Below are 24,544 nucleotides of genomic sequence, written 5' to 3'. Positions count from 1 at the left end.
AATAACTGTTTCCCATGTATTGAGTTATCTCTTGTAAAATGCTTACCAGCCTGCCCAGCCCGGAAAAGTGCTCAATAAACAGTACCTAGCATTGTGGCTGTTGTCACCCCAGAGAAGTGCAGGATGAAAATGATTTCCTGAGACTGGGACAAAAGCCGGGTTTCCTGGTGCTCGTGAAGCACGCCATTTCAACTCCCAGGGACTTAGCAGCCTTTGCTGTCCCCAGAGGGCGTCACTCTCCTTTCTCTTGTCCATTTGACTTTCTCCCTGCCTGCCATCTGTAATATTTCCTCACCTGTTTTCCAGAGCACTCAAAACCCTCCAAACTTTTCATCTTTTTTTTTTTTTTTTGGTCCTCTCTCTCCAGATAATAAAAGAGATAACCTCCTGATTCTTTAAGAGTTCCAGAGTCCCTTACCTTCCAGCCAAGACAGTCAAGGGCCGGACACTCATTCATCGCCATTCTACAAACCAACCAATATTCACTGAGCGCCTACTATGTGTCAGGCACTGCGGTGCTCAGTGCTAAGCATAAACTTCACCCTGATCCGAGTTAAGTTGAAGCGGGTTAACTTTCCTCCCAAGTCTGGCTGTGTGGCCTTGGGCAAGTTCCTTCACCTCTCAGAGTCTCCGTGTCTCACCTGTGAATTGGAACAATCAATATCCGCTCAACAGCTGGGATGAAAGGAAACCAATCACTCCCCCGCGGCTGGCCGCTCCCCGTCGGTGCTGACGGTGTGTATGGACAAGTGCCAGAGACGATTTGGATTCCCGGCTCCAGATACATTTCTTTGTCTTTGCTCTTTCAAATCGCTTGCTTTCCTAAGTGCCCAAGTATCCAGAATAAAAGGCGAGAATGCCCCCTGAGCCCTCAGACCGCAGAGGTCTCCGGAGCAGCGTGCCTTCTCCCTGACCTTTTGTTTGGCCTTCACACACACACACTCAAGAGGCTGAGTTTATTATTGTCCTTCTTACGAAAATGTAATAAAGTATCTAGACTGGGCGACAATCTTGCTTTTGAATTAACAATGCATGATGCCTGCGGCTCCCTTTCCGGGCTTCTGTGAAATGACGTGTTGTAACAGCACCGGGCTCCCCGTCTGGCGGCGGGCGCCGCAGTTCTGCAGGAAGGGGGGGCGGGGGGCGGGGATCCGGGCTCTCCCCGCCCCCCGCGCGCCCCCCGACTTCCCCCCCGCTTCCCAAGCCGCCCTGCGCCAGGGCCTCGCCCGCCCCTGGCCCCCTCCAGCCCAGCACCCCCTCTTCCGGCCCGCTCGGCCCGCCTCCCGACCCAGCCCCGCCTCAGGGCCTCCTTCCCTTTCCCTCAGCCCCGCCCCTCGGGCACCCCTCCCCCCTGGCTCCCCCGGCCTCTTCAGGGGGCCCCCGTCCCAGATTCCCCCTCTCCCAGGCCCCCTACCCCCGGCTTCGTCTCCTAGGCCCTGCAGGCCCTCCCCTGGGTCCCTCGCGCGAGCTCGACCCCCCTCTCCCGGGACCCCAGCCCCCCCTCTTCGGGCCCGGAGGCGGGAGGCGACCGCCGGTCCCCGGAGGCGCGGCAGGGGGCGCTGCGCGGGCCGAGGCGCGGCTGCGGGCTGAGGCGGCGGCGGCGGTGGCGGCGTGAGGAGGAGGCGGGCGGAGGCGGGGGCGGCGGCAGGCGGGGGGGCGGGGAGCCGAGAGCTGGAGGGAGGCGAGCGGCGAGACACAGGCTCCGAGGCTCCAGCGAGCGAGCGAGCGAGCGACGAGCGAGCCCGGGAGGGAGGGAGCGAGCGAGCGAGCAGCCGCGCCGCCGCCTCGCAATCCGCCGCCATCCCGCCGCCTGACCGCCGCCCGATCGCCATCGCCAGGCCCAGTCGCGCCCGCGGAACTAGACCAGGTGGGCCCGGGGCGCCGGGCTGCGGGGGGCGGCGCGGGGCCGGGGCGGCGGCGGCGGGCGCGGCGCTAAAAGATGGAGGCGGCGCGGCGCGAGCCGGCTTTTGTCTCTCGGTGGCTGCTGACTGACAGCGGCGCTCGGGCCGGGCCGACCTTTGTCCGCGATCGCGGGGGCTCGGCCCGCCCCGCGCCGCCGCCGTCGGCCCGCGGGGCCGGGCTGGGGGCGACCGTGGGGCGGGGGGTGCGGCGGGCGGCCCTCTCCCCATTGTTGTGGCGGCGACGAGCGGCCTAGGCTCGGGCGCGCGGCGGGGTCGGGGCGCCCCCGGGGCTGGGGGGCCTCCGAGGGAGGGGCCGCGGGGCGGCCGAGGCTGCGGAGAGCCCGGGGAGTCGCCTTTCCGGCCCAGATTCCGGCGGCCGCGGGTGTCTCGGCGGCCCGAGGAGTCTGGGCCGGTTTCCTGCCGCCCGGCCCCCCATCTTGCTTCCTCCTGAGAGCGGCCGCGGGATGCAGGGCCGGGGCCCGGGGCCGACCCTCGGGGCCGGGGGGGCGGAGTCCCTCGCCCCTCGCCGGGTGTCCCCGAAGTTGGTGATCAGGGTTGCCGGCCTGGGTGCGAGGGGCCGGGGGCTCACAGTCGCCCAGACGGCCGCGCTTTGAGTGCGGGAACGAGAGCATTATTTTCAAAACACTTAATGCTCTGTTGCTGAAAATGTTCAATAATAAACTGGATCTCTCCCCGCTCAGGGCCTGCCAGATGGTTTTTTTTTTTCCCTCTCTTCCTCCCCGCCCCACCCCCCGCCCAAGTAAAACCCAGCACTGTTGAAATCGCGGGCCTCTGAAGAGTGGATTTGCCTTCGTAAAATTGGAAGGCGGTTTTTTTTTTTTTAAACCGTTTTCTCCCTCTTTCGAAATACCGTGGGAGGTCCAAGCCCACCTTGAGGCGAGCCGAGGAGGTGTTTTTCAGCCGAATGGTCGCTTGAAGGAAGGGGGGGTGGTGGGGGGCTGAGAGCTCTCCGGAGTGTGTCATTTGCTACATGGCTGCCCGAGAGAAACCTTTAGAAGGCTTTGGTTCACAGGATTGTTCACTTGTCCCTGAGATTGTTGTTTTTCTGTAAGGTTTTGTGTGCATTTTAAGTGGCTTTGTACATCATCCAGTTGGGTTCCTGTAACCGTCCATTTGAAGTCTCAGCATGGTTTCTGGGAATCCACTTGCAGCCATCTAGCCCTGTTTGCGCAGTGCTGGGGTGTTAAGTGGGCCTGGGGAGGCCCTGACTTTGAGGTGCAAGCCCTGCTTCTGTCAAATAGCTCAGATTCCCAGAGCCTTCGTTGACACAGGTAGGGACCTTGCATCCTCTCCCTCTTAAGGCCTGGCACATAGTTGGTGCTTAATGGTGGTTTCTCCTGTGGCTGTTTGTACACCTGCCATCAAGTCCTAGGATGGAAGCTGAGCCACTGGTGGTGCCACCCTTCATGCTGAGCAGTCAGGCAGATGCCACAGGTGCTGGGCTGAGGCACGGCCAGGGAGAAGGATTGCAGGGCACGGAACATCACTGGGCTCTTGCTCCTTCAGCACTGGGGCTCAGTGGGGAGACCAGGCTGGAGAAGAGCAGGCTTTGGAGCACTCAGGAACTCCATCGATCTGGGCTGTGTGGCAGTGGGTTTATCCCCTGGGATCGGGGTGCCTGCCCTTTCTGAGGCTGTTCCCGCAACTGGATTTAAGGCACAGCAGAAAACATGAGATGCTGGAGGCTGAGGACAACAAGCAGAGGCCCAGGGAGTCTTGCCTCTTGAGGGTAACTGCTTTCCCTCGGGAATGGCAAATAAACATTTGCTTGGACACATGTGTCCCTTGGAGCCTGGATTCTGGTCCTCATTGGGTTAGCTTACGCAAGTCTCAGCCTCAGCTCCTGCATCTGTAGAATGGGAATAATTACACCTTGCCTTGGGTATCTGTTGGGGCTCTTGGGAGCCTCACATATTATTTGCAGCAAAGCACTTCCATCCATGGGAGGGTGATGAAAATGTATGTATGTATGTTTTTGTTGGTTATCTGGTTTTCTGGTGTCTTTTTAATTCGTGATCTTTTGCTCCTGTCATTTTGGTGGATGGAACCACCCCAAATTCTGTCCGTAGCTGATGTTTTTATTTTGCCTTGTAGCACCAGAAAAGCCAAAAGAGAGAGGCTACTCAGCCAAGTCTGAGGTTTGTGCTGTTTGTGGGAGACCATAGGAAGGACTGAGGCTAGTTTGGGGAGACTGACCCCAGTCTTGGCCACGGGTGAGGACTGAGACCTAAGTTACCTCTGGACCAAACCTATAGCTTGTTTGTAAAGGGCCCTGGAGACTCTGCTTGAACGTAAGGTGGTTCTGCAGTCAGTGGGGAATTTGTTTCAGTTCATTCTGGCATTCCCACAACCACCTTGGTTTTGTTTTGTTCTCTGTGTGTGGTTTTTTTTTTAAACCTCCTTGGAACCTTCTGGCCTCCTGGCTGTGTGACTGAGACGTTCTAGTGGGTCAAGTCATCCTTTCAATTTTCCCTACTTCCTGCCTCTTGGCCCATCCTTTCCGTCTGATTTCAGTCTGGCCCAGCACTGTGGAGGTTAGCTGGGTGGTGATGTGATGAATTCACTGCCCCTTCCACAACCTTTTTATTTACCTGTGAATTTCAGCTCTGACTGGCTCCCTAATGCTACCTGCACGGTGGAGGGGCTTGTTTCAGCCAATTGTAGGTGCTTGTCTCTGCTTAAACATTCTGGGTCCTCTCCAGTCTCCTTCAAGCCCAAATGGGTAAAAAGAGAGTCTGGGGAAGGAAGAGCCAGAAAACCTTGGGAGAGAGGAATTTCAGGAATGGCAAGTCAGAACTAGTTCCTGCCCGGTCTAGTTGCCTGGAGCCTGGCCCAGGGATTTTTGTTAAGCCTTTTGGTTGGCCCATTCCCTACTCCCTTTTAAAAATCAGGGTTGTTTTTTTTTTTTTTCTGAAGGATTGTTTTATTGTGCTTCCAAGTTTTTTTTTTTTTTATTGCACAAAGTACTGACTCATGTTGCTAATGGCTGTATGCTGGTTGTATGTCTCATTGTTCTACCGCTTTAAGATTGCTCATTTCTGTATTTGTTTCTATTTCAAACCAGAATAGGGCAGGTGGGCCAGTACATTTATTTCTAAATTTGATAATGAGGCTTCTCTTTTGTCAAAGGTGTGTATCTTGCTATGGGTGGGCAGGTGTTAAATAGGGCCTATCTACACTAGATTTTAAAGCAGTGCATTTCCCTGTGAAAAAGAAAATTTCTAACAGAGAGGTGTTGGGGTTTGTGTCCTGAATTTCATATTTTAGTCAGGGCAAACTAGACTGGCTTCTTTTCCAATCATAGCTTGATTTCTTTCTTAAGATTTTTTTTCCTGGGGCTTGTACAGACTTAAACCTTGGATTTGTCCTTTTAACAAAGAAATAAAGGCATAATTTGGAAAATATATGTACATATAACTGAGTCATTTTCCTGAAACTCAGGAATTGTAAATCAACTATAAAATTCAGTGAAAAAGAGGCAACGAGGTATATCACAGGACTATATTGAGTATCTTGTAATAGTGTATAAGGGAAAATAATCTGAAAAGAAAAATATATGTAACTAGATCATTTTGCTGTACACCTTAAACATGTTGTAAATCAACTGTACTTCAATTTAAAAAAGAAAAGTAAGGACGTCTTTGGTGGTCTAGTGGTTAAGACCACTAGAAGACTCTGTGCTTCCAACAGAGGGGGTGCAGGTTTGATTCCTGGTCAAGGAAGTAAGATCCCACGTGCCTTGGGGCACAACCAAAAAATAAAGTAAAGCAAAAAAAGAAAAGGCATGGCCTGTGGTGCTGGAGATGAGAGAGAGGTGGGAGAGGGTGAGCTTCCTGATGGAATAGAATTGTTTAGACAGGCTTTTGGGTGAGCGAGGTGCCATTTGGACTGGCGTCTCCCCTGGGAACAGGGGGACCTGGGCTTTGCTGTAGTGCTGTCGCTGTGCCTCTCTGGGTGGCACGTGGGAATCTGCTCTGGGAGGGAGGCCTGCCTTCCTGAGTTGAGCCAAAAGTCTTGGTTGGGCTTGTTCTGAGCTGTGCTTGCTCTTTTTTGGTGGTGGTTTTCTGTGCGGCCTGAGCTCAGGGCTGGGTTGCTCCTGTGAGGCTGTTGGCTTGTGAAGCTGTGCAGGTGGAGAGGTGTCTGTGGGCAGAGCGTGGTCTATCTTGAGTTGCTGGCAGTCCTTCACATTCTCCCAGGTGACTTCCTTCCACTCTCACCTCTGCAGCTGGTTTTGTAGCTCTGCTCTGTATCCTTCCTCCTTTCAAGAAAGCTGCCAGCCTTTTCCTCCTTGTGGTAATGCAGAGACAGTATGTGTTGCTTTTAGAAGTCACTGCCGGACTTTGGCCAGGCATGGTGCAAGGCCCTTTAAGTACTTTTCCCCAAAAAACAACCTTTCCCCTGAGGGGTAGGGGGACTGCAAAATACTGAAAGGAATAAAGACAAAAATAAAAACACAAATCACCTCTAACCTCACCATCCAGAGGCAACTGCATTAAGACTCGTGGATTTCCTTCCTTTGATTATATGTTTTTTTCAAAATTAGAAAATACTACTATATACACTATTCAGGGATTATAGATCCTCTTAATGTTATAGTATATTTCCCCACGTTGTTGAAAACATGATTTTTTAATAATAATAATAGTTGCTGTTACATGGATATGTCATGATTTACTTAATCCTCCATTATTAGATTGTTGTTACCCACTTTGTGTTCTTACAAACAAGACTTTAGGGAGCATCCTTGTTTACCAAGCCTTGGGTCCACGTTGCTGTTTCCTGTTGGTGGAATTCCCAGTTGGAGGGTGTGCAGGCTCCTGCTTTGGCTCAGCAACAGTGTCTCCTGCAGCCATGGCTACCTCTATGTCCAGCCTCGGTCACAAGGTGGCTTCCTTCTTAGACCACTGAGTTCTGGGTGTCTCAGTCCTGGCGAAGCCCTTTGATGAGTGGAGTTGGGGTCTTACTCTGTTTCCTGGCTTGGATGTGGACAAAGGTCTCGATTTAGACACTTACTGTCCTGGGACTTAGATGTGGATGCTCCACTCATGTTCCTCAGGAGCTCATGTCCAGTGGGGGGAGATAGCACTTCCTTAGAGAGGCCTTCCAAGCCGCTCAGCCCATCTCCATCATCACCCTCCGTGATTCTTCCTAGCCCGTGCTGCTTCTCTATTTGCTTTTTTCCTCTTGCTTTCTTTTCACAACTTTAAATACAGGGTTGGTTTTTTTCATTGTTGTTTTGTTAAAAAATTATTGTGGAATAGAAATGACATAAGATTTACCATTGTAACCATTTTTAAGTGTACAGCCTAGTAGGATTAAGTACATGCCCAGTGTTGTGCAACCACTGTTTGTCTCTAGAACTTGATCGTCCCCGCACATTGGAACTCTGCACTGATTAACATGCCCCCCGACCCCCACCAGCCATTCCCCCTGCCTCAGGCCCTGGCAACTTCCAGTTTACTGTTTGTCTCTATGAATTTGATTGGCCTGGGTCCCTCAGATAAGTGGAATTGTCCAATATTTGTCCTTTGGTGAATGGCTTCTTTTACTTAGCGTGGTTTTTCAGGGCTCATCTGTCTGTGTTGTTGTGGCATGTGTCTGAATTCCATTCCTTTTTAAGGCTGAACAGTAGTCTCTTACAGGCTTCCCTGGTGGCTCAGCTGTAAAAGCATCTGCCTGCAATGCAAGAGACCTGGGTTTGATCCCTGGGTTGGGAAGATCCCCTGGAGGAGGGCCTGGAGAATCCCACGGACAGAGGAGCCTGGTGGGCTCACACAGAGCCGGACGAGACTGAAGCGACTAAGCAGCAGCAGTCTATGTTATGCCCTCAGCGACCGCCTTTTGTTTATCCCTTTGTCTGTAGATGGCCTACAACTTAGAAATACTTGGGGTTTTTTTATTTTTGTTGTTTGTTTGTTTGTTTCTGTGCTGCCCTGCATGCAGGATCTTAGTTTCCCCACTAGGGATCCATCCTGGGCCCCCTGCAGTGGTAGCGCAAAGTCCTAACCACTGGACTGCCTGGGAACTGCCCAACATTTTTGTTGTATTTTTTTGACTCGCTCTTACGCCCCAGTGGAATGCGTGTCACGTGAAGCAGATTCTTCACTTCCCGCCTCCTGATGCTCTGCGTCTCACACAGATGGCCCTCCATCCGTACATGTCGGGTGAGAAGTTGAGCCCAGCTCGGCCCGGGTTCAGGCGGTCAGGGAAGGCCTTCTAGAGAACGCCTTCTAGAGAACGTAGCTGACTTGAAGTAAGCTCTTCTTGAAAACAGGGAGCCCTGGAGTATTAAAAATGTGTTTCTAAGTTGAAATGCCTGGGCTGCAGTAGAAAGCTAGTGAGTCAGCTTGCTTTCCAGAGCACGAGGCCCTTCAGTGTGGATGTGGTGAGAATGCTGGGGGGGTGGGGTAGGACTTCAGCTCCAGGCCTTGAGTTGATTTTCCCAACGTGCTTCGAGCTCATCTCTGTGTGGAATTGGGGGGGTGAATCTCACTGCCGCACCAACTGGAAAAAGGAGGTCACCTCCAGCACTCTCTCCACGGTTCCTTTGTTTCTTTAGAGCTTTTTTTGGCAGGTGTTGTTTACATCCAGTTCAGAGCTTAAAGAACTGCTCTGTTCCAGGGCGTGCAGAACACACAGGCTGGTCTGGGAGGACCAACCTGTCCATGGGTCTGAATGGGCTGAGTGTTCAGAAATAGTTGGGGAGAGTGGAACACTGCCCTGAAGCATAAAGTGGAATTCTTTCTGATATAAAATTAATTGCAAAAATATACTTACTGGGGAAAAAAAAAAAAGCAAGTGTGTGTAGAAAAATGAATGCTCTTCTCTTCAGCTTCTAAGGCAATAGGCGTCATTTATGGTTCGGTGTGTTTATCCTTCTCATACTAAAGAGCAAAGGTGGGCTCATGCTGTTCTTTTCTTCATTTTCAAACTTAACCATGAGCTTTTTTCCCCCAGACTAATATATACAGATCTATCATACTGTTAATGTTTTTAAAATAATATTTGTAAGGTTTTTTTTAAAAAATATGAACGTGTATGGAAGAAGAAAACAAAAATAGATCTTAATCTTAACCTTGGCCCAGATAGTCCCAGTTGATTTGTTTTAGAAAATACTTAGGAAAATTAAATCTGTATTGAAAAATATAAGGGTTCTTCCCCAGTCTTTCTGAAAGGAGACCGTTGTTTGAAAGCAGGGAAGAAAAGTTATGCACATTATCCATTCCCTGTGTGTGTGTGTGTGTGTGTGTGTGTGCGTGCGTGTGTATGTAGACCTACAGCAGGTTGTCCCTCTCACTTAATGTCGTATGTGTGTATCCATTCCCCGTGTGTGTGTGTGTGTGTGTGTGTATACCTACAGCAGGCTGCCCCTCACTTAATGTCTTGGTGTGCTCCATGACACTTGTGTAGACTGATTACATCATTTATTTTAGCAACTACAAAGAATGATCTGTGGATTCACATGATTTTACCCTGTTTCCTATCGGTGGACATTGGGCTATTTCTAATTTTTGGATAATAATACAATTTTGGTGAAATTCAGTCGAATTTGTCTTCATAAACATATAATTTGTATGTGATAGCACTTGAGAGTATGTTTCTGTAGTGTGGGGTCTTCCCGTTGAGTAGCGTTTCGGTAAGAGTTCCGTTAAACTCTTTTTTAAAAAAATTTGTGCCAATTTACATAAAATAGTATACGAGAGTGGGTGTTTCTGAACTGGGGGCTTTTCTAAATGAATCATCATTTGAGGTCATTTTGGGCGCACACATTTCCCAAATTAAAAGCAGCGACTGTTGAAGGCTTCCTGTGGTCTGGTGTAGGATCTCAGCGTTTGATTGGCATTGACAGGCACAGCAGAGGTGGCATTCCCGAGGACTCCAGTGCAGGTGCCTGGGCATCTGCTCAGATGAGGCCGATGGGGGCTGGTGGGGGTGGTGTGCGGAGAGGCACAGGCAGCCAGGTTTCCTTTGATTTTCCTTTTCAGTTAAAGTCATGGGGCTTGGCACAGTTGTTTTCCTCTAGCCTCTGTGCATTCAGGGACCGCCCCCGCGGGGGAGCTCTCACAGAAGCCCTTCCGGGGGTTTCTGAGGCTTGCATCACAGCCCTCGGTGGTCTTGCTGCTAGTGGTGCGGCTGCTGTGTGGGAGCGGTTATCTGGGGGCCGCTGCCCTCTTGCTCCCAGTTCTTCACTCACCCACTTGTCTCTGGCCCCCACTTTCCCCGCCTGTCTGTTCTGGGAGCTCACACCTAGTGGGCGAAGTGACTACGGAAACGAAGCCCCTGGAAATGCCTGGGTGGGATTTCATCAGGCCAGGTGCTCCGGGAGACGAGTGCCCAGGGCAGGGTGCCGTGGGGAATAGAGTGCCAGCCCTTGCGCTTGTTATTGTTAGTTGGAACCTGGATAGAATCCCTTAAATTCCTTCTCCTGAGGGAGAGTAGCCCTTGGCTTTGGTCAGCTGTCTTCATATCCAGGTTCTTCCACTTGTGAGCTGGGTGATTAAGATGATTTAATCTTCTGGAGTCTCCATTCTCTTTGTCTGCAAAATGTCACAGTGACACCTGCCTCCTAGCACTGGGGGAGGATTCAATGGGTCCTATGCTGAAGTGTTTCTAAGGTGCCTGGCACAGGTGGGCAGGCGCTCAGTAAACAGTAGCTATTAATGGCTCCTGGATCCAGCACTAGCTGAGGGCCTGGGGGTTTGGAGCAGGCAGGCTTATACACTTGGGGCTCTTTAGTTCGCTGGAGGTTGAGGTTTCTAATTGTGTACTCAGCCCTGTGCTAAAGATTTAAACCCAAGCCTCACAGCACCCCCGCTCACCGGCAGGAGCTCAGACAGTGTAACCAAGGGCCTCCCTGGGGCATTGGCGCTCTCCTTACTGTCCACTCTCTCCAAGGTAAACACGCCCAACAGGAGCGTCTGGTCACTGCCTGCTGCCCTTCACTGAGTTTGTTCTTTCTTGGAGAGTTTTAGGTAAATGTCTTGAAAAGAATAAAGACAAGGTTTGTTGAAGTTGATGGCGTCAGGCAGACAGACCTTCTGGACCTTAAACAGACCTCCTTCACCCCTGTTTCCATATGTGAGCCCCTGTTTCTCAGTCTGCCCAGAGGGGATGGAACCTGCCTCCCAGGGTTGCTGTGCTGATGGCAGCTGGTCAGCTCAGAAGCAGGACGCCGTGTCGATTCCGTACCGCCAGGTTTGGTGGTGGTTCAGTCGCTCAGTCCTGTCCGACCCTTGTGACCCCATGGACTGTAGCCCGCCAGGCTCCTCTGTCCATGGGATTATCCCCACAAGAATGCTGGAGTGGGGTGCCATTTCCTTCTCTGGGGGATCTTTCCCACGCAGGGGTCGATCCCGGGTCTCCTGCGTTGCAGGCAGGTTCCTTGCTGACTGAGCCAGCAGGGGTTCTCACAGCTCAGTTTATCTAAACACTGAAGAATGCAATGGAATGACAGGCCAGGCCCGTTCCACAAACCCCAGACACTCCAGAAAGTACACAGGGTAGGAAACAGGTCATTCCTTGCAGTTGCTCTCTCTTTCAGATCGAGAGATGAGTGCTGTCTTAAATAATTTCGTTTTCTAGTAATGGGAATGTTTTAGTCACCTGTGAGCTGTTACCCTGACGTGACCACCGGGAAACAGGAGATAGGAACCTATCTTTAAGTGTATATACTTAAGACATGCTCTATGTGGCCCCCCAGCGCCGTCACTTTGGTCCTTTCCTGCCCAGAAAGGGCCATGGTCGCTCTCTCTGCTCGGGTGAGTCCTCGTGCCGTGTCGGTCGTGTCTGGCAGCCGCAGAGCATAGCGTTCGCCAGGCGCTGCTCTCCACAGAGCGTCAGGCGAGTGACAAGGTGTTGGCGTGGGGAGTCCGGGGAGCGGGGGCAAGGTGGGCGTGTGCTCTGTGACGTGGCCTTGTTGGGAAGGGGCAGCACAGTCTGTGATAGTTGGGCAACGGGGGCTGCAAGAGCAGAGCTCTGTCTGGAGGGGGCTGGTCCTGTGATAGCCAGTTCTCATTAATAACCCGCTGGGAGGGATTGGGGGCAGGAGGAAAAGGGGATGACAGAGGATGAGATGGCTGGATGGCATCACAGACTCGATGGACGTGAGTCTGAGTGAACTCCGGGAGTTGGTGATGGACAGGGAGGCCTGGCTTGCTGCAATTCATGGGGTCGCAGAGTCAGACACGACTGAACTGAAAGTCAGCCTGTGTGCATGCGGGCGCATGGCTCCTCTTCTCCAGTGCTGAAAAGACAGATTGGCATCCTTCTGAAAGCCCCTGGGCAACACTTGGCCCTCCTTTTTGGGGTTCTTTCTTTTCAGACCTGGTCTTGCCTGATTGGTGGCCCTGGACTGTCATTGTCCTGGGTTTCCTCTGGAGTCTGAGGCTTGGAGAATAAATGGCATACGGGTTCCCGGGCTATAGTCCTTTGGACTTTGTTGGAGGGCGTTGAAACCAACCTGGCCCTTTTAGCCCCTGCCTTCAGTATGTGTGTGTTAGTCACTCAGTCGTGTCTGACTCTTCTGCAACCCCGTGGACTGTAACCCACCAGGCTCCTCTGTCCGTGGTATTCTCAGGGCAAGAATGCTGGAGTGGGTTGCCATTCCCTTCCCCAGGGGATCTTCCTGACGGTCTCCTGCATTGCAGGCAGATTCTTTACCATCTGAGCCACCAGGGAAGCCCTGCCTTCAGTATATTAGGATTTTATTTTCTTCAAAGAGGAGTGGCTTGGGGTGCTTGGTTATTGATGGACCATCTCTGTCACAGCACACACACCCTGCTGCACGCAGCTTAGCTCTGCATGGGCATGACAGAGTGCGAGAGGGCGTGATGCGACTTTGGCCTGGTCCTTCACCTCTCAGCCTCCACTCCCTCATCTTCGGGGGCCACAGTGAGGACGGCCACCCCAGCGTTGTTGGCAGGATCCTCTGCACAGCTGTAATTACTATTCTGCCAGCCTGGTGGAGTAATTCCCCGCTCGGATTAGAGGGAGGTGTTGCCCTCCAGGTGGAATGCTTTGTATGCTAACAAGCCTCCTCTGGGGCCGCGTGCAGCCTGAAGCTGGGGAGGCTGGTGGGTGGAGGAGGGCTGCCTGAGGAGGGCAGGGTCTGTTCTAAGGGTGCTGTGTGCCACATCCCCGTGGGCATGAGCTGCCGGAGGGCCTCCCATGTGATAAACCTGATTATAGAGGTCTGGGGTCTGAGCCCTGCTGGTTTCTCTGGATGGCGTCCCAGTTCTCTCCTTCCTCACCTCCCTGTCTGCCCTGCGGTTCTTTGGGCACAGACTAAAAATAGGCTTCGTAGAAATGTCAGACAGTACAGGAGTATTGGCCCACGTGTAAAGTTATATGTAGCAGGACGTTAGCTGTAGCATTATTTGTCACAGGACGAGGTTGGAAATAAGTTACATGTCTGGAGAGCATGGGTAAACAAATGTGGCACAAATGTGCAGTGAAATACTAGGCAGACATTAAAAAGAGTCTCAGGGTGGTATGCATTTTTTTGAAAAAAAAAAAAAAAGACCACATGTATAATAAAAAGCAAGCAAGCAATAATAAAAGAAAGCAAGTTTCTGCATGATACAGTAACAACCCTCATCTATAAAGTCCAAGACCACAAAAAAAACTGCTGATAGCTTTACACAGCATCCACCAAGTTCACATTGTTACCTTTTGAGTTGGATTGACTTGTTTTGCCTATTTTAGGACCATTTGAATTTGTTACACTGAATGTGTATTAGAAATACCTGTTAGTTAATAGAGATAACTAATTACAGAGGTAACCCATATAAATTTAAATGAAGTCATGTACCTATGGGCCAGACCCCTGGGTTGGTGCGGATTGGTGCCTTACTGGCTCTTTCCTGGTAGAGCATCTTCCAGACTCTTGAGTTTTGCTCAGACTCACCCCAAGTGCCTCACCTCCTGGTTCTGGGGCCCTGATGGGGGTCACAGGAATCTAATCAATTCAGTCATGTCTGTTTATATATCACTGGTCCTCAGAAATTGCTCTGTTGAGCTGGTTAAAAGGAACAATCCAATACAAATGCCATCTCCAACTTCTGTTCTCTGCTAAATCAGATTTTACAATATAGATTGCGATGGCATTTGCAGAGTGCTTCTCACTTGATAATTCGCCATTATTTGGAGGCAGAAAAGGAAGGAGAAACGGAAATAGAACTTATATGTCCTGTGTTTCTTTTATTTGCCAGGTCCTTGCTAAGTTTTGACCCTGGGCAGGGAGACCTTTATGTGGCACATCCGTCCAGCTGTCCATCCCTGGCTGTATGTTGAAATTGCCTTAAGTTTTTTATTTAAAAATTTTTTTCTACTTGCTAAGTGAACTGCATGTTGAAAAGGTGAAATAGGCCAGTAGCTGTCTGCAGATTGCAAATGAATTTCTATCCGAGTCCTCTCTCAGGACTCAGCTCAAGCCAGTGTGCCGCTGAGCTAGGTGAACAGGGACTGACCCCACTGCCCGTGAAAGAAGGAGCTGTAAGAATTTTAAGTAGATCAGCAATGATGACGATGGTCACCGGAACCACTGAGCAAGTGCTGTGCTTGGGGAGACACAAGGCAGACCCCAGTGGGTGAGGAGCCTGTAGCCGGCGCACACCATGTGCCCGTTGGACCCTAAATTAAGAGTGGGGTTCTTTACCTGATGCTTTCCTGCTCAGACCCCACTCCACCCTGGGCCAGACTCTCCTGCACAGTCACCATGGCCCCAGGGGTACGGACAGAGTCTGGGAGAACTGTGGGCCTTTTATTTTGGGCCTGGGCCCCTTGGTGGTCAGTGTGGACCCTGTAATCACAGTAGCAGGTGTTTCTCCAGTGCCCAGCACTCCTGGATGTCAGACTTGACTGGGTTCAAGTTCAGGATTTGCTGTGCCTTAACCTGAAGCTAGTGACCTTGGGCCAGTCATTTAACTTCCCTGAGCTTTGGTGTCTTGCTTGTAATTGAGGGTATAAGTACTTTTCTCTAAGTGGCTATTTTATTTTTTGTTCTAAAGAACTCCTGTTTTAAATTTCAGCTTTATTCAAATATGCTCATTAAGTTACTTTTGGCTGTTTTCTTTGTTAATTGTTTCTGCTTGCCTTCGCATTCAGTTGTGTCTTTTTTCTGACTTCTTATCAGATGCTTAATTTCATTCTTTTCTGTTAGGAATTTTAAGTTTTTAGATTAAGTTTCCTCTGAGTACAAATTTGTCTTTGTTTCACGTATGGTGTTCTTTCTACATCTATGCTATTTTCTAGGTATCCTGCAACTATGATTTTGAATTCCCCTTTGAGTCAAAAGTTTTTTAAGAGGGAGTTTTAGGTTTTCCAACGGATAGCATTATTGTTACTTCTCCTTTCGTTACATCTTGTTTCATTGCACCGTGGTCAGAGATTTTTGCTCTTTCAGGATTTGGGGCTTTCCTTAAAGTCACACAGAGAGTAACTTTTTGAACATGTTTGCTGATGTACCTTTTCACATGATTCATGAGTTTCTGTTTTGAGTGGGCTTTAGATCAAATCTTACTTAAGACCAAGGTTTAGAGATTTCTGTGTTTTCCAATGTTCTCTACTTATAGTGATTTTTTTTCATTTTTAAATTATTCTATAAATATAGATTCATGACAGTTATATTTTCTTTGTGGAGTGTACTTCCTACCCATGTAAAAATGACTCTTTTCATTCTGCTTTTGTGTCTGGCTTCTTTCAGCAGTGTTGTTACATGTATTTGTGAGTTTCACCCGTGTAGTTGTGTGTGAGTTTATTCCTTCTCATTTATCTTTTTTCCAGTTTTATTGAGATATAATTGACAAGGTGTACCGGATAGTGACTTCACTTTCATACACTGTGAAATGATTATCCACAGTAAGTTTAGCGAACGTCATCTCATACAGATAACAAAATTAAAGAAATAGAAAAAACGTTTTTTCCTCCGGATGAGAACTCCTAGGATTTACTGACAGATTTTCGTATATAGCATACAGTAGTGTTAATTATGTTTACGTGTTATACATTGCATCCCTGGGACTTACTTATCTTGTGACTGGAAATTTGTACCTTTTGACCACCTTCATCCTTTCCCTCTCCACTCCCCTCCGGTAGGCACATATCTGCTCTCTTTTTCTGTGAGTGAGTTATAGTTACTTAGTTACTTAATTACTGGTACTTTGTTTAATTGACCCGCAGCACTATATTGGTTCTTGGTACACAGCATAGTGATTCAGTATTTTTCCACGTTTCAAAAGATCACCACAGTAAGCCGAGTTACCATCTGTCTGTTCCTTCTCATTGTTAAATAGTATTCTGTTATGTGAATATAGTGGCTTCCCTGGTGGCTCAGACAGTAAAGTGTCTGCCTGTAATGCGGGAGACCTGGGTTCGATCCCTGGCTCAGGAAGATCCCTTGGAGAAGGAAATGGCAACCCGCTCCAGTACTCTGGCCTGGAAAATCCCATGGAGGAGCCTGGTAGGCTACAGTCCATGAGATCGCAAAGAGCTGGACGCGACTGAGCAACTTCACTTTCACTTTCATGTGAATATAGTATTTGTTGATTCTAGTGATAGATTTTTTAGCTTGTTTCCATTTTGAGCTATTCCGAATAGTACTGGCTGCCATGAACACTCTGACACATCTTTCATGCGTGTGAGTATGTGTTCTCTTGGATTCATACCTAAGAGTGGAACTGCCAGGTCACAGGGGAGACCCTCGCTCGGCTTGGGTGGACAGCTGCCTGTTTTCAGAGATGCTAGCTGCTGCCATGCCCGCCGCGGGGCAGGAGCAGTGTCCTCCACACTGCAGCGCTTGTCGTCAGGCTGTGTCAGCTCTCCCCACACTGCTCTCAGGATTCCGTGACCGATTTCTGAAATTGATAAGAAAATCAAAGGCCGAGGATAATCAAAGCATCCTCGAAGAACACAGCTGATGTACTGAAGAGCATGGTACTAGATGTGAGGACTTGGTAAGAACTACAGTGAGTGAGGCATCGCAGTGTTGGCGGAAGGATAGGCAAATAGCTGGATAGGACAGAGCTGCCCTTGACACAGGCTGCGCGTGAATAGCCACTTAGTTTGTGACAAAGGTGCCACATAGCAAATGGGAAGGGCGGCCTTTTCAGAAGCACCGGGAGGGGGCTTTCCTCAGCCTTCTAGCGTGGGGTCATGGGTTCAGTATCTGGTTGGGGAACTAAGGTTCCACATGCCATGGGTGTGGCCAACATTTTTTAAAAAACATAATATTAAATAAGAAGTACTGGGAAAGTTGGATTCTCTGTATGGGGGTGGGGTGGGGGGAGAATTTTTCTACCCCAAATCCTATCCAGGATCAGTTTTAGGTAGATTACAGAGCTAAACATGAAAGAGAAAACAGCTTCTAGAATAAAACAGGAGAGTTAGCTTTATGATCTTGGAGAAGACAAAATTCTTTAAATAGGATACAGACAGCACTACCAAATTAGGAAAGATTTAGAAATTGAAGTGTACTTTAAACTTCCTATATTCTGGAGCATTTGATTACAAATGCTCCAATAAAATGCAACACGTACTGTCTTGTAGTTGCCCAGGTGCCTTAGAAGGTGTGTCAGTTCTGTCTGCCCTGGGGACCCCTGCCCTGCTCTCGTCAGGGCCGGTCCCCTCTTGCTGCAGTGCAGCTGCCACCCTGGGCCTTGGGTGGTGGTCCCTCTGGGTCTTGCCCTCTGTGCTGGACCCCTTGTGTCTTGCATCCCGTGTGTATCATTGGTTGGGGAGCTGAGCATCGAGTAACAGCAACTGCCTTAAGCTGTCTTAAACGATAAGGACATTTATTGGCTCAAATAAGAACTCCAGAGGTGGGCAGGCTCTGGGTGTTGGTCCTGTGTGGGGTGTCCCTAATGAACCAGGTGGGTCACTGGTAAGGAGGCTTGAGTTTTTCCCTTAGACCAGGCGTGCCCCTCGCCCAGCTGGGTATGGGCCAGCCTCTCAGGCCTCTTGTCTGCCTGGGGGAGGACTAGGTCACTTCCTCTAGAAAGGAAGAAGGGAGAACTGACTTCCTGGCAGGAATGGCTACTGCATTTATTTGCCTCTTGTTCACGAGAGCATCTTTCCCTGCAACTTTCTAAGAACGTAAATGTTTTGTGGCCTTGTGTCACGAGTTGAAAACGTCCTTCCATCCCCACACTTGGCTCAGTCAGCTGGATAGGAGGGTTAATGATGCTCAGGAGAGTCAAGTCACTGGCTCATGAGGACTCACTGCCATCCCTTTGTTCCTCCCTGGGACCTTTTTTGCGGGTGATGGTTGGCTTTTGGCAGCTTTGGGGTTCTTGTCTTTATCCCTAATGTGCTGAGATTTCCCGTTGTACCCTGTGTTCTTTTTACCCCCATTTCTCTGAGCACTTGGCAGGTCCTTGCAGTCTTGTATACTTCCGCTCTGGGAATTTCTCAGGTAACTTTTATTTGATAATTTCCCTCTTCTTGTGGTTCTGGAAATCTTAGTTAAATTTGGACCCTTGGATTAATCTAATTTGGGGTAGGAGTAGAGACTAGTATTCATTTATCCCCCTTGTTAATTTTTCTGAGAGATCCTTTGTCTTGCATTTCTTCTACTGATGTGAAAGTTAAAATTTGTGAGAATAGTTTGGATTTATAGAAAAGTTGGAGATGCTGTGTATTCTGCTCCCAGTTTCTCTTAAAAAGATCTTCCATTATTATGGTCCATTTGTCCTGGCGACTTAACCAGTGTTTATACATTGAGGCTGCTTCATTCATATTTCCTTGATTTTTGCCTATTGTCCTTTTTCTGTTCTGGGATACAACGTTAGTTGTCACGTTTAGCTTCTCTTCGGTTGGCAATTACCAGGTTTTCCTTGTCGCCAGTGACCTTGAGAGTTTCGAAGAGAGATTTTGTAGAATGCTCCTAGTTGTGATTTCTCTGGTACTTTTCTCATGATTAACCTGACATTATGGGGTTTTGGCTGTCATGTCTTTAATTCTTCCTCGGGCTTTTTCCTGTTTTCTGATTGCCCCTTAAGAGGAAAAAAATCCTGATGTGTGCACACAGCATCTTCTCTTAATTTCCTCAGGACATTAATTAAAAAAAAACAACAACTTTGGATCCCGGGACTGTCTGTTTCCTTCAGGCTCTTTTGTTTGGTTTGTCTTTCAGTTTCGGTCTCAGATGAGCACAGCTGATTGGAAAACCTGGTGGGTGGGTCAGAAGGAGCTCTTGGGGGTGGGGTGGGAGAGTGAGAAGCCATCCTTTTATTCTTGAGTCCCCAAGAGCCTGCCTTTTTTTGAGAAGACCCCCTTCTTTGCCAGGAGTGTGGAGACCTCAAGGGAGGCAGTCTTGTTTGTCTCCCTCTTTCCTGTGAGGCCAACTGCAGAGGGAGTTTCAGGCCCTCAGGGCTGGGCCTCAGGTTTTCACTTAGCTTCTGTTTTTAGCTCCTTTCCTCACTCCCACCACCCTCTTTGACCTGGTGTTCTCAAGTCTAGACTTCTCTTAATTTATCCAGAGAGGAGGGGAACAGGGAGCTGACGTGGGAGGCTGGCTGTTGTACATACAGCCTTTGTGCAAGTGCTCCCAGCTCTAACATCCTCTCCCCTCCTCCCACCCCCGCCCCAGCCCTGCAGTCTTACAGGGTGCCCAGTGCTCCTAGGACTTCCTGAGCTCTCTGGAGTCCTCAGTTTCTAGGATCCTTTAATCTCCTGTTTGTTACTACTCATGTCTGTTCTTTGCTAAAGTTGTCCCTGTCTTTTGGGTTCTCTTTGTTGTCGTTTTTTAGAGGGTTTTGGAAAGATGAACCATAAATGCCTGTGGTCTTTATGCTGCGTTTAGCCAGAACACCCCTGCTTTTTAAAGAGTTTCTGTGAATCAAGTGAAATTGAATGAAGGGTCATTTCTGGGATGTGTGTGCACATGTAGATAGGTGTGCAGTCACGTTTATGTACGAATGTGTGTGTCTGTTGATGACCCCACTCAGCTGCTTTTTTCCACGTGATCAGTGGTGGTTGTCTCATAGCATCAGGACATCTAGAGCTGCCTTTGCAGTTGTGGCTGCAGAGGTTTGCAAGTCCCTGAAGAAAGGGTGGGTTGGGAGGTCTGGTCATTTGGCACCGTGTCCTTACAGAGCTCTCTGTTCTCTTGAGAAGGGAGGGACCCTGAAGGTGCAGGGTGGGTGGGGGTAAGGGAGTGACCAGGCCTGTTGGTGGATTCCTGCTCTGCCACGGAGGTCTCCATCGCACCTTGGGACCACTATCTCTAGTCTCTGCAACAGTCTTCCAAGTAGATCTTCTGTCCCCACAGCGGGGTTTGGGCTCACAGGCTCCTTCCATCCTCTCAGTCTGTGTGGAGAGAGCTGCTGCCTGCTGGAGGGAATTGGTCCTCGTGGGGAGGGCTTGCCCCCAGAGCCCGTGCAGCAGCAGTCGCTGCTCCCTGGTGATAGAGCCGATCTCTCTCCCTCTCTCTCTCTCTCCCCGCACCCCCCCCCCATCCTCTGTTTTCAGCAGTGGAACTGTGAGGTCCTGGGGTTTGGCAAGGTTGGAAGGCATGCTGTCTCCTGGGCTAAAGAAAAGCACTTCCTGCCAGTTAGTCCTCTCGCTTGCTTCCAGTGCCCAGACTCCAGCTGCTGCGGGTGACGTCGTTCCTACAGGAAGGGCTTTGGGTGTAAACACCGTTGCTGGTGGCTGCATGGGGCGGGAGAGTGACAGGCGCGGCTGGCTGGGACGGCGGCCTCCAGCGCTTGAGCTCAGCTTGTCTGCAGTGTTCTCTAAGCTTTCCTTAAAATCACTTTCATAATTTTTTTAAACGAAGATCTGTTTAGAATTTAGATAGTAGTTTTTGACTTCCATTGCTGAACTCCTGAAGTAGGAAACAAAACCGCAATGGAAGAGTAGCAGGAGGCAGATAATTAGCATTGCAGCCCGGTGGCCCCTGCCTCCCAGGGACTTGTGCTGGTAGAGAGGTCCAGCAGTTTGACTGGGAACTGGGTGACAGTGATCATTTTTCATTTTGTGTTTTAAGCTTCACGGTTTTTTTGTATCAAGCATCTATTCCTTGTTACTAAGACATGTTGGGGGTAAATGAATGAGCAGGACCAGGGCTGTCCACCGCAAGTCTGTCCTCACCCCAGCGTGTGGCTGCCTTGGATGCCCCTGCTTACTGCCCTCACGTGGGTTGCCTTGAAACCTGGGCAGCTCAGTGCTGTTCAAAATGCGGTCACAGTGGAGTGTTGATCTCCAGGGTTTCTGAGCATTAAAGCACATCTCTGTCTCCTAAGAATTAATTAAAGGTGTCCACAGGCAGATCCTGAACCCCCGTGAATTTTCGGTCTTGGTTTGCAGATCTGCTCTCTGCCGTCAGGGTCCTTAGGCTGTGAGACTGCAGAGAGGGGTCAGGTCCCTGGAGCCTGGAGGTAGGCAGGAAGCTGGAGGCGTCACTGGCCGCAGAGGAGTCGGAAAATTGAGTAGTGTTGCAGGGCCAGTGGTGGTGCTGAGCCTGGGGCCCAACCTGCGGGAGAGCCCTGGGTTGCGTGTGTTGTGTTCTTCATTCATTTATTCCTGATGCCAGACCTTTGAGGTGCATAGCAGGGTGTTCATCTCAGTAGATCCACAGGAAACCGGCCAGTGTGGAGGTGACATGCGACCTGAGTTTGGAGAGAGGAGAGCGGCAGGGGTGGGGTGGGGATGAGAGTGGCAGGGGTGTGGGGTCGCCTGTTTGTCCTGGATTTGACCCTCCAGCGAGCATCAGGATGAGGTTGAAGGTGTCTGAGCAGGTGCCCGTGACCTGGTTTGGTTCTGGTGGGGGGTGGTTAAGGCTGGACGGGGTTCAGGGAAGCGGGCGCGGGGCTTGCAGACCCCAAAGTGTGCCGGAAAAGTGGGGGTGGGGAAGGGCTCTAGGCCCTGCAGCTCGGCCGTCGCCCTTACTGCCTTCCTGTCTCACCTCGGTGGCTTCCTGAGCCTGCTGTCTCCTGGGGGTGTGCTTCTCCCCCGCATCGTCCCCCGCTTTGTGTCCCTCGGGCCTTTGCTTCCCTTCTGCCTGTCCTTGCCTGTGGAGGTGTGTGCTGTGTTCTGCAGTCATACCTCACGCCTGTCCTGCAGAAATCTCACCTGCCTGGGGCTCCTGCAGGTGGAATGATTGGGCCTGAGCTCCATCTTTGCAGGTGGGCCAGCTCCTGCCTGTTGGGGCCTGGAGAGATGTTAGGGCGGGTCCCCTGCTTCTGGCAGGCCAACATGATTTTCTGACTGGGGCCCTGAAGAGAGCCACTGAAAGCTGGAGGTGTGGAGTTGGTGGTGCGATCGCTGGACGAGATAGCAGACGCTCCCCTGCAAACCCAGGTGGGGCTCCCCACTCTCCACCCCCCACCACATCCTGGGGCATATGTGAACCCCTTTTTGTTGAGTCCATTTCCATATCTACTTCTCCTTTTAGACTAGGGGTCCGCTGGCTGCAGCCCCCAACTCTGGCCCCCTTCCTGTTTCAGTGAATGGAGTTTTGCTGGAAGCCAGCTCTGCTGCTTCCTGTTGTCTGGTCGCAGCAGCGCAGGGCAGGGTGGTTGGCGTGTGCTGGAGATGCTCAGTCTGGCCCTCCACGGAAGGCACTGTGGAGCCTGCTCTGGAGGGCGGGCTGGGGTCTTTGTTGCCTCCACATGCCCAGCACTGAGTAACCCCTTGGCAGCCACAGAGTGGGCAGCACACATCTGAGAACTTGAACTCGGTGGTTGGCACCTACCCCTGTGTTAACGTTCTTTTTTCACAGACGCTGACATGTTGGAGAAGGATGGGATTATGTATTCATCTCATCCTGGATTGTGTGGTGATGGTTCTTTATGTTCTGACTGAGACTGGACAAGCATACTGTCTGGTGACCATGTCCTTTCCAGACCTGCTTATTTCCTGACCTGTTTATCCAGCCCCGCTCTCCGCTTCCATTCCGGAATGGTTCATGCTTTTTGGTGTGTTCTGTGTGGCAGTGGGATCTTTCTTTCCTTTCTCTTCACCCCAGGCTGGGGGCTTTTGCTTGTGCCTGGTGGCTGTGGCACCTAGGCTGAGTACACTGTTTTTGTGGCTTGTGGGTCTTCCCCGGGGACCCCTCCTCTCTGAGCACGCAGTGGGCCCTTCCTTGTCAGTCGGTGACTGGAGGAAAGAGCCACGTGGTGTTGGCTCCAGGTGTCCTCAGGATTGCGGACTGCTCAGGAAAGCAGAGGTTTGCTCAAATGTTGCCAGACGTAGGGACACCTGTGAAAGCCTGGGTTTGCCCCGATGTAAAGCTGGCTGTTGTTTGCCAGCAGTGTTAGCGTGTAGAAAATGTTTTGTTTTTAAGCACCTTGTCTAGCCTCGTCATCTGTGCAGTCGCTGGGAGGCACCCTTAGAGGCAGGGTTGCCACATGGCTGGGCCGGGGCGCTCGCTGTCCCCCCGGCCGAGCCCCAGCAGCCTGGAGTCAGGGTCCCTGGGCAGAGAGTCTGCAGCCAGCTGTCCCCACCCGGGCTCCAGGCCTGCCCCAGCACTCAATGGCCTGTGACCCTGGGCGGTTTACTGCTCTGTCCTGACCATAATGTAGTGTCTTTCTCTGTAAAGCGGGCTGATGACCGTAGTGTCTTCTGAGCATGGAGGACAGTGAGTGTCAGCGGGTGCCCAGCTCACCCTGAGGGCTACCCCGGGGAGTCCCCAGCTGGGCGGGCGTCTGCCGTTGGCTAGTACCCAAGTGGAAGTGAAATGAATCCTATTACTCGGAAACGGCTTTTTATAAGCTGGAAGCTGGGAGGTCCTCCCTCTGGTGGATGAGAGCAAGCGTCTTCTGGTGACCTAACGGCTGGGACTACTGTCTGGAGGGGCGGGGCCTGGACTAAGTTGCCTTTGTTGGTGAATCTTTCTGGTTCCTTTGTTCTTATAGAGCCTTTCCTCTCGGCACTTTTAGGAAGGTTGCCAGAATAGGCAGACCCGGATTTAAGATGTCCTTTTTTTCATTCCCCTAAAGTTGTCTTCACACGGATTTGGGGTACTTTTTTTCCTTCTTTCTTTCTAGGTGAGAATGCCCAGGGACCCAGGCAGGGCCTGGGGGGGTGGTGCGGGACTGGGTGGTGGGGAGGGCTTCCAGCAGGAGGGCGGGACAGGGCTCCCTTGTCTTATAGTTGCTGTAGATGGAGTACCGAGGACCCAAATTAGATCTTGTTTAGAAAAAAGAAGCAACACCCCAGAAAAGAATTCTGCTGCCTACAAAAGGGAGCGCGTGCAGAGCGAGAGCCCTGGCTGGGCTCCCGGCTTGCTCTGTGCCGCCCACAGAACCTGGAGTCTCCACTGGTTCGTCCCCAATGAGCCAGGCTGAACGGACATGCCCCTGACCCACCAGAAGCGTGTTCTCTGGCCTCCCAGCCTCGCGAGCCACACCCACATGTTTGTCTCTGCCATCTGACAGGCTAGTCGAGCCCTTGTGTAATCTTTGCGTGTGTATTGACAGACCAGAAACTCAGCAGATATTCATAAGCTAGATAAAGCCATACTAACAGTATTCTGGGCCTGATGCTTGTGAAAACCCAGGGGTAGGCAGAGCAGCCAGAGACGCAGGTGCAGCAGAGCTGGGCCCTACACATGACCCCTTCTTGGAGGAGATGGATACCTGTGTGTGCTGGTGGGGAAACCAGAATGATTTGATTTGTATTTGGTG

General features: G+C 50.7%; 1 protein-coding gene across 20 annotated transcripts in view; it reads left to right on the top strand.

Moving 5' to 3' along the window:
• Positions 1 to 1,561: 1,561 nt before the first annotated feature.
• PRRC2B (proline rich coiled-coil 2B) overlaps positions 1,562 to 24,544 on the top strand; it is an 85,742-nt gene continuing 62,759 nt past the window's right edge. For 15 of the 20 annotated variants that reach the window (XM_069582115.1, XM_069582112.1, XM_069582125.1 and 12 more), the window contains exon 1: positions 1,562 to 1,867. The gene's annotated coding sequence lies outside the window, so the exon portion shown is untranslated. The remainder of the gene's footprint in view (positions 1,868 to 24,544) is intronic. The other 5 variants (XM_069582113.1, XM_069582105.1, XM_069582124.1 and 2 more) reach the window with 3 other exon arrangements.

This window comes from Ovis canadensis, chromosome 3 (genome assembly GCF_042477335.2).
Source record: "Ovis canadensis isolate MfBH-ARS-UI-01 breed Bighorn chromosome 3, ARS-UI_OviCan_v2, whole genome shotgun sequence".
Classification (NCBI taxonomy): domain Eukaryota; kingdom Metazoa; phylum Chordata; class Mammalia; order Artiodactyla; family Bovidae; genus Ovis; species Ovis canadensis.
This window is presented reverse-complemented; position numbering and strand designations above follow the sequence as displayed.